General features: G+C 42.8%; 1 protein-coding gene across 8 annotated transcripts in view; it reads right to left on the bottom strand.

Annotated features, from left to right (window-relative positions):
• Positions 1-14,320, bottom strand: part of LOC111872852 (plexin-B) — a 620,835-nt gene extending 606,515 nt beyond the window's left edge. For all 8 annotated transcript variants that reach the window (XM_023867057.2, XM_023867062.2, XM_023867060.2 and 5 more), the window contains exon 1: positions 13,855-14,320. The gene's annotated coding sequence lies outside the window, so the exon portion shown is untranslated. The remainder of the gene's footprint in view (positions 1-13,854) is intronic.
• Positions 14,321-15,488: the final 1,168 nt, after the last annotated feature.

Raw genomic sequence — 15,488 nt, 5'->3', positions numbered from 1 at the left:
TCTAGGGAACCAACGTAAATCGCGGTCCTTCTTTATGTCAATGATTACGTAAACAACCTGTGGACAGATACCACTTGGCCGGCCGGTACTTCCTGCGTGGACCACTGCCTTATTCAAGAATGAACTAAAATAATTAAAGAGTTTCAAAAATCCAGGGGGCGAGCTCCTCACTGACACTTCTTCATATGAAATATTTTTTTTTCTTGCGGTTAGAGTGAGGCAGAGTCCACTTGGCACGTTGGGCCAACCCCAGATGACAGATGAGTGTGGAGGATTTGGCTGAATGAGGACTGGCAAAGGAAACCGCAGTACTGGAGAAAACCTGCCCCAGTGCTACTTCGTCCACAACAAACCCCACGTGACCTGACCTAGAAGCCGGAGAATAACCGTCGCCTGAGCTTCGGAACGGCCTTAAAATTAGGTAAACGTGAAAGGCGACGTTGTCCCTGTACCTAAACATTGTGCCCCGAACGCAGAAGGTTGGGGGGGGGGGGCAGTGAAGTCCCATGCTATCTGTTTGTCGGCACTTGATGAAGGTGAATGGACAGCTTCATGGCCTAGCCGCTTTATATTCTACATAATTCCTCTGGCATATCTACACACATGGTAGCCTCAGTCATTACAATTTTACACATTTTCTTTCACTGTCAACTTATAACAGACCCTGCTTAAGCTATTACAAACAATTATCCCTCAGAATGCAAAATCTGATCATTTGATTAGTGAAAGGTTCGGTCAGCACCGATCTAAATAATACTAAAATGGTCGGCTCCTGCTTCAAAGAGAAACGAAATAAATTTCCGTCAGATTGAAGGGTCAGATAAAAAGAAAGCCTTCGGGAAATATCCAGCGTTGTCGGAGTAGGTGGTACACTAATTTGTCCCAGTCAGAATGGAGTAAACACTACAACAGCATCCAGAAAATTTCGCTACAGAATATTATGTGAGATATTAGGCTGCTATACACGAACAGTCACAACAAAAAGTTAAAATACTGCTGCAATCTATATTTATTTTACACGAAACCGGTATCCTCACAATACTGTCACACAGAAACTGCCAATTCTGAAAAATCCTGCTACTAACATAGCCCTGCCGGTCACGGTAGCCGAGCGGTCTAAGGCACTGTCTTCGCTCGCTCGGAAGCCGGGATCGTGGGTTCGAATCCCACTCAGGGCATGGATGTTTGTGTGCGTTTTTCTGTGTTTGTGTACTGGTAGAGGCCTTGCGACGAGCTGATCACTCGCCCAAGGAGTCCTACCGAATTTGTAAGCTCTAGTAAACTAAAGTGAAACGGAGAGTTTCATGGAGGTAGGCCTAGGCCCAAATTGGGGCTGTAGCGCCACAGAAAAAAAAACATAGCCCTAGTGCGTTTATACATGGGCCTACAGAAACTTCAAAATATTTTACAGCCAGTAATTGGGGGGGGGGGTCCAGTCAACTATGAGTCGCACCACTCTTCGGGGGCCATTCCCAAAGAAACACGTCACTTCTGGTCTAGTTTTACTTTACGTTTGAGGTCAGTGAAAGAGACATCCAAATTCCTCAATACTTAATAGGTAACTAGGCCGCGCCATAGGTCAAGCGGTTAGTCGCTGGCTTCCCATCGCGGCGGCCCGGGTTCGTTCCCGGGGTGTCAAGTGGGATTTGTGGTGGACAAAGTGGCGCTGGGGCAGGTTTTCTCCGAGTACTTCGGTTTCCCCTGCCAATCTTCATTCCACCAATTGCTCCACAATCACCCTCACCTATCATCTGGGGCTGGTACAATAGGCCAGAAGTTGCCGCAGTACAAGGGGCTTAGTCCCATCCCACTAGCAACTATGGTCACTCGGTAAGATTCTGTGTTACATGTTACCATCGTAACACGTTTACCCAAGTGGGGCTTTATAAACAAGTCCTACAACTTGAATGGATGGCTTACGCTCTTCAAAAACAATACTCTATTTTGTTGACGGAAACTGAAGAGAACTGATATAGGGTATTAAGGTCAAATGTGCAACTCAGACACAGTCATCATGTTACTGAATGGCAGTAGCAGATGAACGCCATTACGCAGCCCATAATCAGCAATACAACCATTATACGGTGTAGAGGAAATTACACTATTTAAATTTAATTTAAAGTTTAGTTATTAGGGTTCCTGAAACTGGTCTTCACTGTACTGACAGCAGCGAATAACCAATGCAGTTGAGTCGACTTTAAACCCATTAATCAATCAATTAATCGCAACTGTACCACGACACACGAAGCAACCAATCAATCAATCATGACTTTATTACCAATGTTGGGGCAGTCGGTACACTGGTCACAGCTTTGAGGCCACCGAAAAGTGACAAATCTAGATTCTACTTTAGAACAGTGGCCTATTGCTGTTCACTTTTCAAGCAAATTGTTTGAAATAAAATATTAAATTAGACAAGTAACTGGAACCTATATTTTTGGTTGCAAAATGCGTTCATTCTGGCGATACATGATGAGTCAGTAACACGTGCATGTTTCATCGATGAAATTCTTTTGCATCAGATATGAATCTGTTAATTTGTGAACTTCTTTCTTATATTACGAGTAAAAATTTGAGGTGTACATGTTTTGATTCATGAATAAACCTAATTCGTAAGGCGAAAGCAAAATGACATGGAGTTTAATACACGTAACACCGCAAAACTCCACGCAGTAATATCACTAAATGCTCCAAACAGCTAAGGACCTTCTGAAAAATTACTACTTAGCCAAGGTTTCTTTACTGCCATACGGAAGGTTGTCATTATTGGTAAATTACGTTGGTACTGCTCCCCTGATGGCAGTGACGGTCCTTGATGAAGAAATTTCTATGAAATATGATCAAAATATATTTCCGAAATAACGCAAATTTAACACTTTCAGTAATATAAAATGGAAAAAGAAAATCCTCTACGAAAATATATCGCTTATAATGTATCTGAAATAAAATAAATGAATTCAAGAACTGCATTTCTCTAGGCGTTTGTTCGCCTCCAATTCTGTGAAAGAACACTGTACAGTGAAACCTTTCGGAATAGAACACATATGTACATATACACTTCTTTTTTTTTTGCTTAGAATGAGCGGTACTGTGACCTCTCAGGATACTGACCTTTCCTCCAAGGACACTGCACAAAGCAATTTTACCACTAGTTCCTTTACTTCTGAAAAAACAGACACGCGCGTTTGAAGACAAATGGCGAAGAGAATATTTTGCCCTAAGAAGGATGAAAAACCGGGATATCTCAGTCAGTATAGAGACTAGGTTACGTGCTGTATGACTGGCGCATCGGGATTTGATTCTCTACATTGTGTAGACCCACTGTGGAGCCCACCCAGCTCGTATCGAGTTGGTAACGCTGGTGAAGCTGCTGGACTGTGGAACTGGACACTCTACGCCATCCAGTACCTGCATTAAGAATGCGTGTCCCGATTTCTCCATACGGTCACATGAAGTTGTGGGTAACAGAGCACAGGGACAACTTTACCTTGACCGTTCTTCGAAGAAGAATCAAGCGAGTGGACAGTTTCGGACACTGTGACTGCAGAACGAGTAAATTCGGAATTTATACCGGCTGTCTCGTACGTTTAGGATAGTAAAATCAAGAGGTAACGATGGGCGAGGATATTAAATATTGAAGGGAATGGTTGTTGGAAAGGGTCGCCCGGAAGGCTGAAAGTTGTGAGGACAAGCTTACGATGTTAGTGTGGGAGTTGAACGGAACCAGCACGAGATCGTGTCCAGTTGCTTGTTTTATTAGTGGTATTAGAGCCTTAGCATTTTACTAATGGGCTAGAGTTTGAATGTTTGGTTGCCAGGAGACGATGCCGACAATGGACTTTTCGAAAACGTATTATACTAGGCAAACTGTACCAACTATGGCACTTGAACAGTAAATACCGGTATCAGAAACAGTACGTAACATCTTTTATCATCAAAAATATTGGAACTGCACAGTGAAATAGATCTATCTCGGAAACCGTTCGGAATAGGACACATGAACATATACACGTTTTTTGCTTAAAATGACCAATACTGTGACCTCCCACAATATTGACCCTTCCTCCTGGGACACACTATAACTTGATCATCAAATTAGAAGCAAATGCCTCTAGACGTTGATCACTAAAGGATGAAAACAGCAAATACATGTCGCTTTTAAATCATCTACTACAATCGAAGAATCTTGGTCTACATCGGACATTCTGAAGAGCAAACAAAAAGACGATATAATGATCATATTAGGGCAGAATGACATTCGAGTTCCTGATATCGAATTCTGAGTACTGTCTTCCGTGGTTGGTTACGTTCTGTATGTGAATATCAGGCCTACCTCAAAAAGGGTCACTACAGTATACCCTTGTCCCTGTCACTTGAAGACCTTTAAAGGCAAAAAAAAAGTTATCCCTGTAACAGGCTGTGAAGACCTATAGGGTTGTCAGCCTTACGCACCGGCTGCCCCCCCCCCCCGAAGATTCCTGGTACTCATCTTCTTTAGAGGCTGAGTCGACCCTTAAGCTACAGTGCGGCTGTATTAGGTAAAATGAAGAAAATCCACCTCATCGGGGCTCCAACCCGCGACCTCCCGGCTTGTAGCATAGTGCTTCAACCAACTTCGCTACCACGTGCTCACTTGAAGATCTGTATTATCACATAAGGATGCTGCTAAAACAACACTGCCCTCCAACCGAGCCTAGTCCTGTTAGTGGGTGTAGCTGGCCACTTAGTGTTCGGAAAGCATGTACTTCAAATCCCGGCGAGGACCACCTGTGCTGCTTGTTCTCGCCCCACTCTACAGCTGAATTCTTCGGCTGCATCTTAAAACAATCTCACGTTTTACGTGAGAAGTTACACAACTTTTGCTGCTGTAACACGTCGTTAAAAATCCAATTTACTCCATGATGCAGGATTTCTTTAATACCGTACTTCAGTGGTTCTCAAACTTTTTACCTCTGAGCCCCCCTGACAAGAGAAAATACTCTCAGGACCCCCAGCCTGTTTTTTTTTATCAAAATGGAAGTCATGGTATGTTTTACGTTTTATTCAGTTTATTTTATGTTTATCTACTTATCTAGCAGTTTTTTTACTCAAACTTAAAGTATCACAATATTAGGCCTACAATATAAATTAGTTTTAACACTTGCAATTAACCAAAATATGTATTGAAATGAAACGATATTTAACTAAAAAATAGCTAATTTTTTTCTGCAAAGAAAATCAAACATTTAAATGTCAAAGTTCAGTGTGATGGATGGACCTGCTTTTGAGAACAAAGTTTATCAAAACGTGGTGTCATATCAGAAATGGCCACTCTAATTTCTTTAGCAATATTTAGCCTTGAACGATACTTTGACTTTATAGCTGCCAAAGCAGAAAAGTCTGTCTCGTATAAGTAAGCTGTTGCGAAAGGAATCAGGATCTTCAATGCTTCTGGGCTCAAAGTTTGGAATTCCTTGCCAATATGTATGTATCCAGAACTCCAACAAAGACAATTCGAAGCCAATATCAATTGAAAGCCATCGAGCATCACTAAAAACAACAGCAGTGTGCTCGGCACCCATTTCCTCACACCGCATTTTAAAAGTCTAGACTTCAGAGGATTTGTCTTGATAACACTGATGGTTTTTACAACCGTCCGCAGCGCTTCATGAAGGGGGTGGGCTGAGTTCTTTAGCTTTTTTGAAATTCATTATAATTAAAGCCTGTACTCATCAAAAGTTTTTCTATATGTATTTTTTTTCTATTCTAATTGATTTAGGGCAGTTTTAAGAAAGTATGCTGCGCCCCCCCTTGGGGGTCGCGCCCCACAGTTTGATAACCACTGCCGTACTTTATAATTTGTTTCAGCTGGTCAGAAAATTCTGTAACTTTATGGAATCGAAAATTCATTACCTCTTTCATAAAAGTCTACAATTAAAACCCTATCCTAAGCAAACTGAATCCAATTCATAGTTACACATCACCACCTATTTCTTCTGGTCAATTTTAATATTATCTTACCGTTTATGCAGTCTCCAAAACCGTCGGGACAAGCAGTAGCGTAGTTTTTTGAGGCACTGTGCTACAATCCGGAAGGTCGTGGGTTCGCTTCCCGATGGGGTTACTGGATTTTTTTTATTTTTTCAAATATTACCATAAACGGATTGAAAAGAATTTAGGCAGAGCACATGTCCATACGTCACCTGGCGACTCTTTAGGCAGTTAGAAATTTACTTCCGTTTCCCTGGACAAAACACCAAATCGATGCAGATGCCTATTTACACAAGGCAGCAAGTACAGTTATGCGACATTATTTATTCTGGCCCCTTTATTTCGAGAAATGAATTAACAGGTACCAGCACACAGTTAACCTTTGACGAAGTAAAATTATCTTTATCAAGATCGCCACAAACATAACAGAATTCTGAAAACATTACGTCCAGTAACTTACTGTCGAACTGTGGAACTCATGAAAACGGAAAGGAGCGCAATCGTCCCGAGCCTATGACCACTTCCCCCCCCCCCTTTGGCACTACAGCCCCACTGGGCCTAGGCCTACCTCCACGAAACACTCCGTTTCACTTCGGTTTTACTAGATCTTACTCATTCGGTAGGACTCCTTGCGCGGGTTATCAGCTCGTCGCAAGGCCTCTACCTGTACACAAACACAGAAAAACGCACACAAACATCCGTGCCCTGAGTGGGATTCGAACCCACGATCCCGGCTTCCGAGCGAGCGAAGACAATGCCTTAGACCGCTCGGCTACCGTGACCGGCCCTATGACCACTTACCTATTTATTTCTGAACTTCGATTAGTAGTACACTTCGTACAACATACAACTGTAATTGCTACCACGAATTAGAGTTTCCACAGTTTCCACTAAGTGACTTTTAACAGGCTACGACTGCCACCTCCTTCATCCTCTCCAAACTGTGGCCCGCATTCGGCGTTGTACAGTCCAAGAGATATCTAAGGGGCACAATTGCAGAGTTAATTCTGAAACGGAAGAACTTAAAGCGTACACGTCGAAAACGTCACAGACAATTTACGGTATTTTCTACAGAGAAGGCTGCTACTCACACACTCACGAGGCTGTGCCCTTTTTGAGAAGCCGCCACATCTGCAGCTACTCAAGAACTTCGTAGCATTTTATGGAACCCGACTGTTCAGTATAGTGTTCACAAGAGCCCTCCACTGGTCCCTATCCTGAGCCAGATAAATTCAATCCATACCATCCCATCCTATCTCTCCGAGATCCATTTTAATATTGTTCACCCACCTACTGCGAAATATTTTTAGTTCTTTAACGATGCTGTCGGTACAGAGACCATATAGCGTCGGCGATAGAAAAGCCACCGCAGTGCCACCCTGTCCACCAGAATCAAACAGAAATGTAAGCCTACAAACGAAATGTTTACTAGGGGATAATTTCACGATTATAAACACAGTGGAATAACAGGCCGATGTATGGAATTCTGGTTCCAAAATTCACGTGCCTATTAAGAAGTGTCTGTAAGACACCTGCAAACTTTATGTAAACAACAAACCTACGTTTCGAAACTAACCTCACAAATGTATAAGCAGGTTACTTTTGTTGAATTTTAAAGTAAAATTAAACTGTTTTAAATGAACATCAGTTCTGAGATTTTCAGCAAGGTTCTGTTTATAAGTAACCTTAGATAAAGGTGTGACAACGCTGCAATTATTCATCAATGAGGCTACTCTCTTACAGTCATCATATTGCTCACGTCGACGGCAAACACCGCTGTCATAATGGTCAACACTGGAGGGGCTCCCTCTATCACTGATAGATTAAAACTGCAATAGTAAATATCTTTCCGTACCGGCCAAATGAATGTTAAACAGTAAACGCATGTAAACTGACTTCTACAAAAGTGATCGCAACACCGATTTTAATTAATTCCGTCCAGAATAATGATACAGCTGTAACAATGCAGGATTCTTTTTTTTTCTTTTTCTTGGCACTACAGCCCCAGTGGGCCTAGGCCTACCTCCATGAACTCCGTTCACTTCGGCTTTTCTAATCTTACACATACGGCAGGACTCCTTGGGCGGGTGATCAACTCGTCGCAAGGCCTCTACCTGTACACAAACACAGAAACACGCACACAAACATCCATGACCTGAGTGGGATTCGAACCCACGATCCCGGCTTCCAAGTGAGCGAAGACAGTGCATGCCTTAGACCGCTCGGCTATGGTGACCGGCCAATGCAGGATTCACAGAAGCAAATAGTTTTTCGTGCTGTTTATGGAGCTCAAACTGCGATACAAACTACTCTGAAGAAAAAGACAGCACTGTCAATGTACCTACACGTTCTGAATAGTACAGATTACTGTACCAAACGGAAGATCTAAACCAAATGTTCTCAATATGTAAACGAATTCGTATTTAACAGCGTCTGCTGTGGGAGGGGGGATGAACCCGAGACCCCTGGTATCTGGCCGTAATGGTCCATTACACCTTCCTTGGATTTTTGATAAGTAAAATCTTTTGAACCACTCGAAAACTTGAGTAAACATCTGTTTACTGGAATACCCAGAGAAAACCTGCCCCACCACGGCACTGTCCCCCACAAATCCAATTTGAACTCACCACCATGGTGAGAAACCCGGCGACTAACCACGTGACATACAGCACGGCCATCTCTGAGGGTAGATCATTATGAAATAATAAAGCAGATAATTCCGTCATTACCAGAAAGTTACTATATTTTCAATACACGGTGGGAGCCAAAAACGCCATACACGATACCTCCTTGGCAACACAGCACTAGTCGCCTTCTCAAGGTATGATGTCCGCTCACAGAGGTTTTAAACGAACAATGACTCACAGGTTCTCTGTCTCTCACAACAATACGGAACACCAAATAAAATCGGCAAAAAAACATTCTTTGTTAACAAAACCTTGGAATCGCAACTTACGGGTGTCGCAATCTGTGGACATTTAGGCGAAAAGTCCCGTGCGACATGCTACAAAAATAAAACAGTAACCTAACAAGGATTCAAATGTTATGCAAATCGCGTGGCAATGTCTTTCTCTAAAATATGAATTATTAGATTGGCCACGAAATTCCTCAATTCTGTGGAACCCGAAAGTTTACTACAGTGTTCACAGCAACTCAATATCTGACCTATCCTAAACCTTCAAATCGCGTTACTATCATTTAAGTCCGCAAAAATAAATATGGGACCCAGTGGTGGTAGTTTCAAAAAAGGTTTTCGAAATTATTGCCCCTCTCTTTTCGAGGAAACCTACTTCCGTTTAGTGTTACTGCAGACCAATCGCAATTCCTGATTGGTAAAAGGCCCGCAACCGTTCCTGACCCTCATGCGTACATTCGTTATGTCAAACGTCACTTTAGGTAATATTTCCGTACGTACCATAGCACGCACTGGATGAATCTGAAGATTCCAAGACAAATATTCGCATGCTATTTCCATCTTAACCTCTCCAAGAGGCTTTCCCTTCGTTTACAAAAGTTTACACGTACCTGAAGAGTACTGGCTTGTACGAGCTTGCTTCGAATTCTTTTGCAACAGCCACGCCATTTTTGTTCCTCACTGTGAAGGCTGTATTTATTTGCACCTCGTGAGGTTTCCTATACATACTAACTCCACGAAAAATTTATAAGCAATTTCGTTGCTCAAGAAACTCCCCAACTTCGCGGGTCCCGAAATTTCAAGATCTTCAGCATACAAAACACGCACTTTCACGCCATCCTGAGCCACTTCAATCCACTCCACAACTACATCATGAAATGCTACGCTTTCTAATACCCATATTTTCAGGAAGGGGGTCCCATCTCCTGTCCTGTAACCATAAATTGAACAAATTCTTAATTAATTTTTGTACTTTCTGGGCAGCACGATAAAATTCATATTCAAATAATGCAACGAGTTGTAAGCAGTCAAGAGATGGGTCTGTAGCAGTCGATTTATTAATAAAGGTTGTTGAACAACACATTAAATCAACATAAATGGCATGCCTGCGTGTTTCCCAAACGTCCATCTCCTGAGATGTCAAAAATGTCTTACGAAAAAAATGCTTAGTGCTTTTCAATTTCGCATGACGGTCTCAGCTTGGTGGCGGTGGTCACAATTATAGGGATGTTGCCATATGAAAGCGAATTTATTCCATGTTTAACAGCCGGAATACTACATGCAACTGAGTTTATTTTTAAACGATCACATTCATTATTCGTCTATCGGATGTCATGAGAAATTAGTAGGTCTGCTACTGAACATCGAAACACGCCGTTTCACAATCGTCAAATATGATTTGTGTAAAACGAAACAAAATTGCATAACGTGTACATGACACATCATTCGAAAGCGCCCCTGCATACAAATATTTAGAAATTCTGCTACAGAGGTTCATATGACGTTAAGCCCGTAGAGGGGGGCGTCTTATCGATTTTATGGCGTGGTGAGCTCCATTCTAACGTTTCTGCACTTTACAACGGACAGTCAAAATATGTCCTAGCAAAGGCCTCGTTGCGTGATTGCATGAGAATACACGGTCGATCTTCTTTATAACGCCTTGTCCACGATTCCTGGATTGTTACCACTGATAAGACGGTGCTGCACCCTGCCGACTAATCGAGAAATTGTTCAGTGCCCAGTTTAAACATAACGCTCCAGCAAATGTTCATCAAGAAAACAAGTCCGCAAAACCATATTCTTATCTGGGCAGTCCTGAGCAAATTGAAGGCTCCAGGTTAATATTTTCATCAAATTCGAAGTATCCATAACACATGCATTTGCTTTATTTTCGGTTCGATTTATTTGTTCTTTTGACTCTTAGAGACAGGAAGGTGTGGTATGATTTGATGAATCTGGCTCTGGGCGGAGACCAGTGGAGGCTTCTTGTGAACACGATAATGAACCTCCGGGTTCCATAAAATGGTATGAAATTCTTGAATAGCTACACAACTGGCTGCTTGTCAAGGGCTCAGCTCCATGGAGATAGTAAGACTGCTTTTGTAATACACTGCACCTTGACCTGAAACGAGCTAAAATAACAGTATAATTCCGGAACGTTCCATCACAAAGATCTATGGGTTTATGGCCTTCACATTCGCAGACTGATTCCATAGGTTTGCAGTAATGAGTGAGCTGCAAATTCGTGCCCCGAATGGGAGATATTTTTCAACATTGCAACTTCCTTACGCGATGACAATGTTATCATGGCGTACCAATAACTCACCGCAACGAACCTGAACGCGGACTGGGCATACAGTGTCACGTGAATGTATCCCTCACACCTCAGCAGAACCGTCTCACTGTAGCGCTTACGGTCAGAAGCAAACTCACCAAGAAGGCAGCAAATCTTGACAGAAGAAACGCTTGAATGTGATACGGATGGTGTGACAAAAACTTTTCGTTTAAAGTTTTTGTCTTAACAAAGTTCTTTTGTGATGATAAGCTGCCACGGAGGCGAATTCGTAGTGCCTTTATCTCACGGAGACATTCATTTTTTTTAACACTGGGCACGTATCTCTTGAACCCCCCCCCCTTGCGATTGCGCTACAAACTGAGAAATAACTCTTCCTCAAGACGCGTCAAAGCTGGAGAATGAGGCGTGGGAGGGGGGTTAGAGATGTGTCCTGGTGAGGGTAACCTGGGCAGCTGAAGAAGTGGGTCCTTTTCCGAGAGTATGCGCGTAATTCTGCCCCACCTCATTCCAAATAAATACCATAAACAATTGGTACGCCGTACGCAGCACGTACTTACAAATTATGTTTTAGTTTTGAGTAGGCATCTATTCTAACTTTCGAAAGTAGCTTCAAACGCTCATTCGTTCACTGGACACGACTTCAATCCCCGATACCTGCGCCCGTATTTCTAATTACCCCATGCGTATTAGCGCGTTCTTATTCTGTTGCGTGTGGTTTTCTCATCCGGAAATCTAACTTAAAGATACACTCATTCCTCTTAAACGTGACCAAACCGTGTAAACATATCAAAAACATTTCTCTCTCGAACAGTAGGTTCTTTGAACTGTGTAGTCATGTTTACAGCACGTTCTATCCTTGGGTACAAAATATTCGGAGAAACCCTTCGCATATAAACTTCATGCTGGAAGACGGCAAGCTTGTAGTAGTGATCATTTTCTATTCGTGGTGAAGCGACACGGGGAATGTATATCGAGGTGCGGAATGGAATAACTGGAGGCATAGAAATTGTTCTCTGCTACATACGAAAGCTTCCTTAATTTTACGCCGTAAAATATATTCAGTTTCCTAACGAGAAATAACTATAATAGACTATGCGTAGGGTCATTTGTGATTACTGCTAATCTGCGCGGAGCCTGTCTCTCCGAACTGCCGGCATCAGGCCAGACCCTTGCCGCCAACAGCAGGCGTCCGGTCTCCGCGACTTCACCTCTTTTTCACTCCTTCCCTTTGTCACATTATTACAGACTCTACACAAAAACGTCCACTCCCAACGTTAGCATCCATAAAAATGTATGTAGCATCATTTATAACTGCCTGCTTGTCGAGACTACATAACGAAAAAACTTCGTCCTTTATTCTCTACTGGAGAATCCGTGACACAGCAGAACTAGCAATGTCACAGTCAATATGCGCACCATGTAGTACTGCGCAATGTTTCATAAAAACTCTGGTCTACTTGAAATGGTCACTCTGGGACCCTTACGCTTACTATCCTTTCTGGTAGGAAAACAAAACCTCGTCAACAACGGCCGAATCCAAATAAACGCCTATGGTTAATATAACGAATCGAGGTGACAGCTCGGGGCTTTCCTTCTTCTTTCGCTAGAAATCCTAAAATCTTGCACGGTCACTCATACTAACGAGAAATAAAAACATCCCTACTTATTTAAGTTATTCCCAATCATATCAAATCATGAATGTGCCGCCGTTCATAGCGTCACGACATTTCACTGAAGATGGGGCCTATGATGTTACGTATTATTACGTAACTACGGTGGATGCATGTGAAACATGCATAGGCTACACGCAAAGCAGACAGGCACGACGAAACATGCAATGTCGGCTGGCTACAAAACGAATTATTTCACGGTCATCGAACAGCGCGGTGCCAAATTGTACGAAAGTCGACAGTTCAGTAGCTGGTACATTCCTTATCAGTGAGTAAAATGGCTGCCCACTATCACGGTCTCCATGCCAAGACGCTTACGTTTGTATTTGCTGACACGTGACAAACCACCCGTTCCGTTGGGATATGCTAATGTTCAGGGATATAACTTACTGTTCCTTAGTTTATTTAACAACGCTTTATCAACTACAATGGCTATGAAGCACTCACTGAGAAGTCCAACGTGAAAGTAAATTTATTTGTAAAATGGGGTTCCTTCACGTCATAGAAAGGCGGTTTCGTTTAGCATGTTTTCCCAGTCGTCCACCTGGCCCGTAAGTACAGCCACCACCTCAAGGTCTTTCACCGTACACGAAATCATGGGGCTACACGAACACCAGTGTGTGTCGCAGTAACATAACTTTACATATCTGCCTGCAAGCTACCTGCACACAATCCGCTGATCTGATAGCCTACCAACTCGAACTTCAATTACGTTGTCGTCCTGATCGTTATTGTTACTGTCATATTTATTTATCAGCGGATGAAGTCACACTTGCGCGCCCTCAGTTAAAATGCAGGATATTATTTACTACGGAAATATTTCCAAGGATTCCCTAACGATTGCAGTTTCGTAAAGGGTTGCTTTAAGTATTTGTACACAAGGTTGAGGCCCAAGCTAGAGGTCCCTCAGATTGCACCGCCCGCTCAACGCAAACAATACGAACCCGCAGTATTGGCGCGGAAACACTACTCTCCAAGTACACAATATACAGACACAAACTTACCGACTAGTAAAGCACTCGATAGAGCAAACATTCGTCCTCTTGTAACAATCAAATTTCACTAAACACTTTCCACATAAAGTTATATTGTCCGTGTGTTCGCACACTGTAGATGGGCACAAACACGAATGAATTCACAAATGGGCACCTGAGGTTAACATTCCATCACTATGACACAACACTACATACTGTGTTACAAATCGTTCTTAATTGTATTGGTATCACTGCCACGATAAAACAAGTACGCATTATACTTCAACTATAAAATATCACTGTTCACATTATATCCATAACAAATAATTAGTTGCTGTTCCGACTTCCGTCTATTCCCATTTTAACTGCTCTCTAGCATGAAATGTGGTTGGCGCTGGGAATGTCTTAACAGAAATGTAAGCCACATACACAATTCAACAGTCAACGCTACTCCCGGCCGGCTCGGCGCTAACTGAATGCTCCCCGCTCAGGCTTCGTTTTGGCTGCCGCAACTTCACGGCAGGCGGCGTGCGCGGCGTGATGCATCCCTAAGGCTCACTCGCTGGGCTAGTCACAATAGCCCGTTCGACCATAAGGACTAAGAGGAGGGGTCCACCCCTGCCGCTTCGCGATCGCGATGCTGGTCAGGGTTCGTCGCTCCGGCTGGCGAATGAAGAAGAATGGCGGGGAACGGCTCGTGTTGTTCCACGGCCATAGGCATACTTAGGCTCTATACAGTGCTGCCGTCTAGCGGACGACAATCGTTAACGCAAATGTATCAAGGGTACACAGGTGGTCCCATCACATATAAGCGCTCTCAGTTCGTCTGCATGCACTGTATTATCTCGAAAAACTATGCATGTCTCCAAGAATAATTAAATGTAAATGAAACAATTGATAAGTACATTCATTAAGTGACAAACATCTTAAAAAGAACTGCGTGATAGCGCAACTGGTACAGCGACTGGTTACGCGCTGGAAGACAGAAAGGTCGAAGTTCGAGTCCCTGTACGGTCAAGAATTTTCTCTTCTCCACGTCGTCCAGACTGATTTTGGGGTCCATTCAGCCTCTTATCCAATGGGTACCGGGGTTAAAGTGGCCGGGGCATGAAGCTAACCACTCACCTCCAACTAATGCCGAGGTCAAGAAAACGTGGATCTGTACATTCACTCCCCCATACGCCTTCAGGGCGTAGTGCTTAAGAAGTTAAGCACAGGAACTACTTTACCGTTTTTACANGAGACAATGCGTTCTATCGAGATGTCGGTTCACTGTAACTGCATTATGCCCCATTATCATTATCAATAAATTATTTTATAAATCAATTGTATTTGTTCCACACAGGCGTGTTTAGTGTTCAATATTTTGTGAAGAAAAAAAATGTAAAGCCGAAATAATGACCTAAAGTAGTAGGACGTGCTTTCATTTTACTGATTACATTTTGTCACGAATATCATAACACGACTGCCCGTATTACATGAACCGATTGCAAGATATTGAAACTACTTCATATAATGTAAGTTTTGGGGTTTTCACGGCGATGACTATGAAGAAAGTCGTCTTCTGGGATCTGGCGCCGTGTATTCTTGGTTTTAACCTCCGAAACGTCGGTTAAAACCAAGAATACACGGCGCCAGATCCCAGAAGACGACTTTCTTCATAC

Source organism: Cryptotermes secundus, unplaced genomic scaffold (assembly GCF_002891405.2).
Source record: "Cryptotermes secundus unplaced genomic scaffold, Csec_1.0 scaffold298, whole genome shotgun sequence".
NCBI lineage: Eukaryota > Metazoa > Arthropoda > Insecta > Blattodea > Kalotermitidae > Cryptotermes > Cryptotermes secundus.
This window is presented reverse-complemented; position numbering and strand designations above follow the sequence as displayed.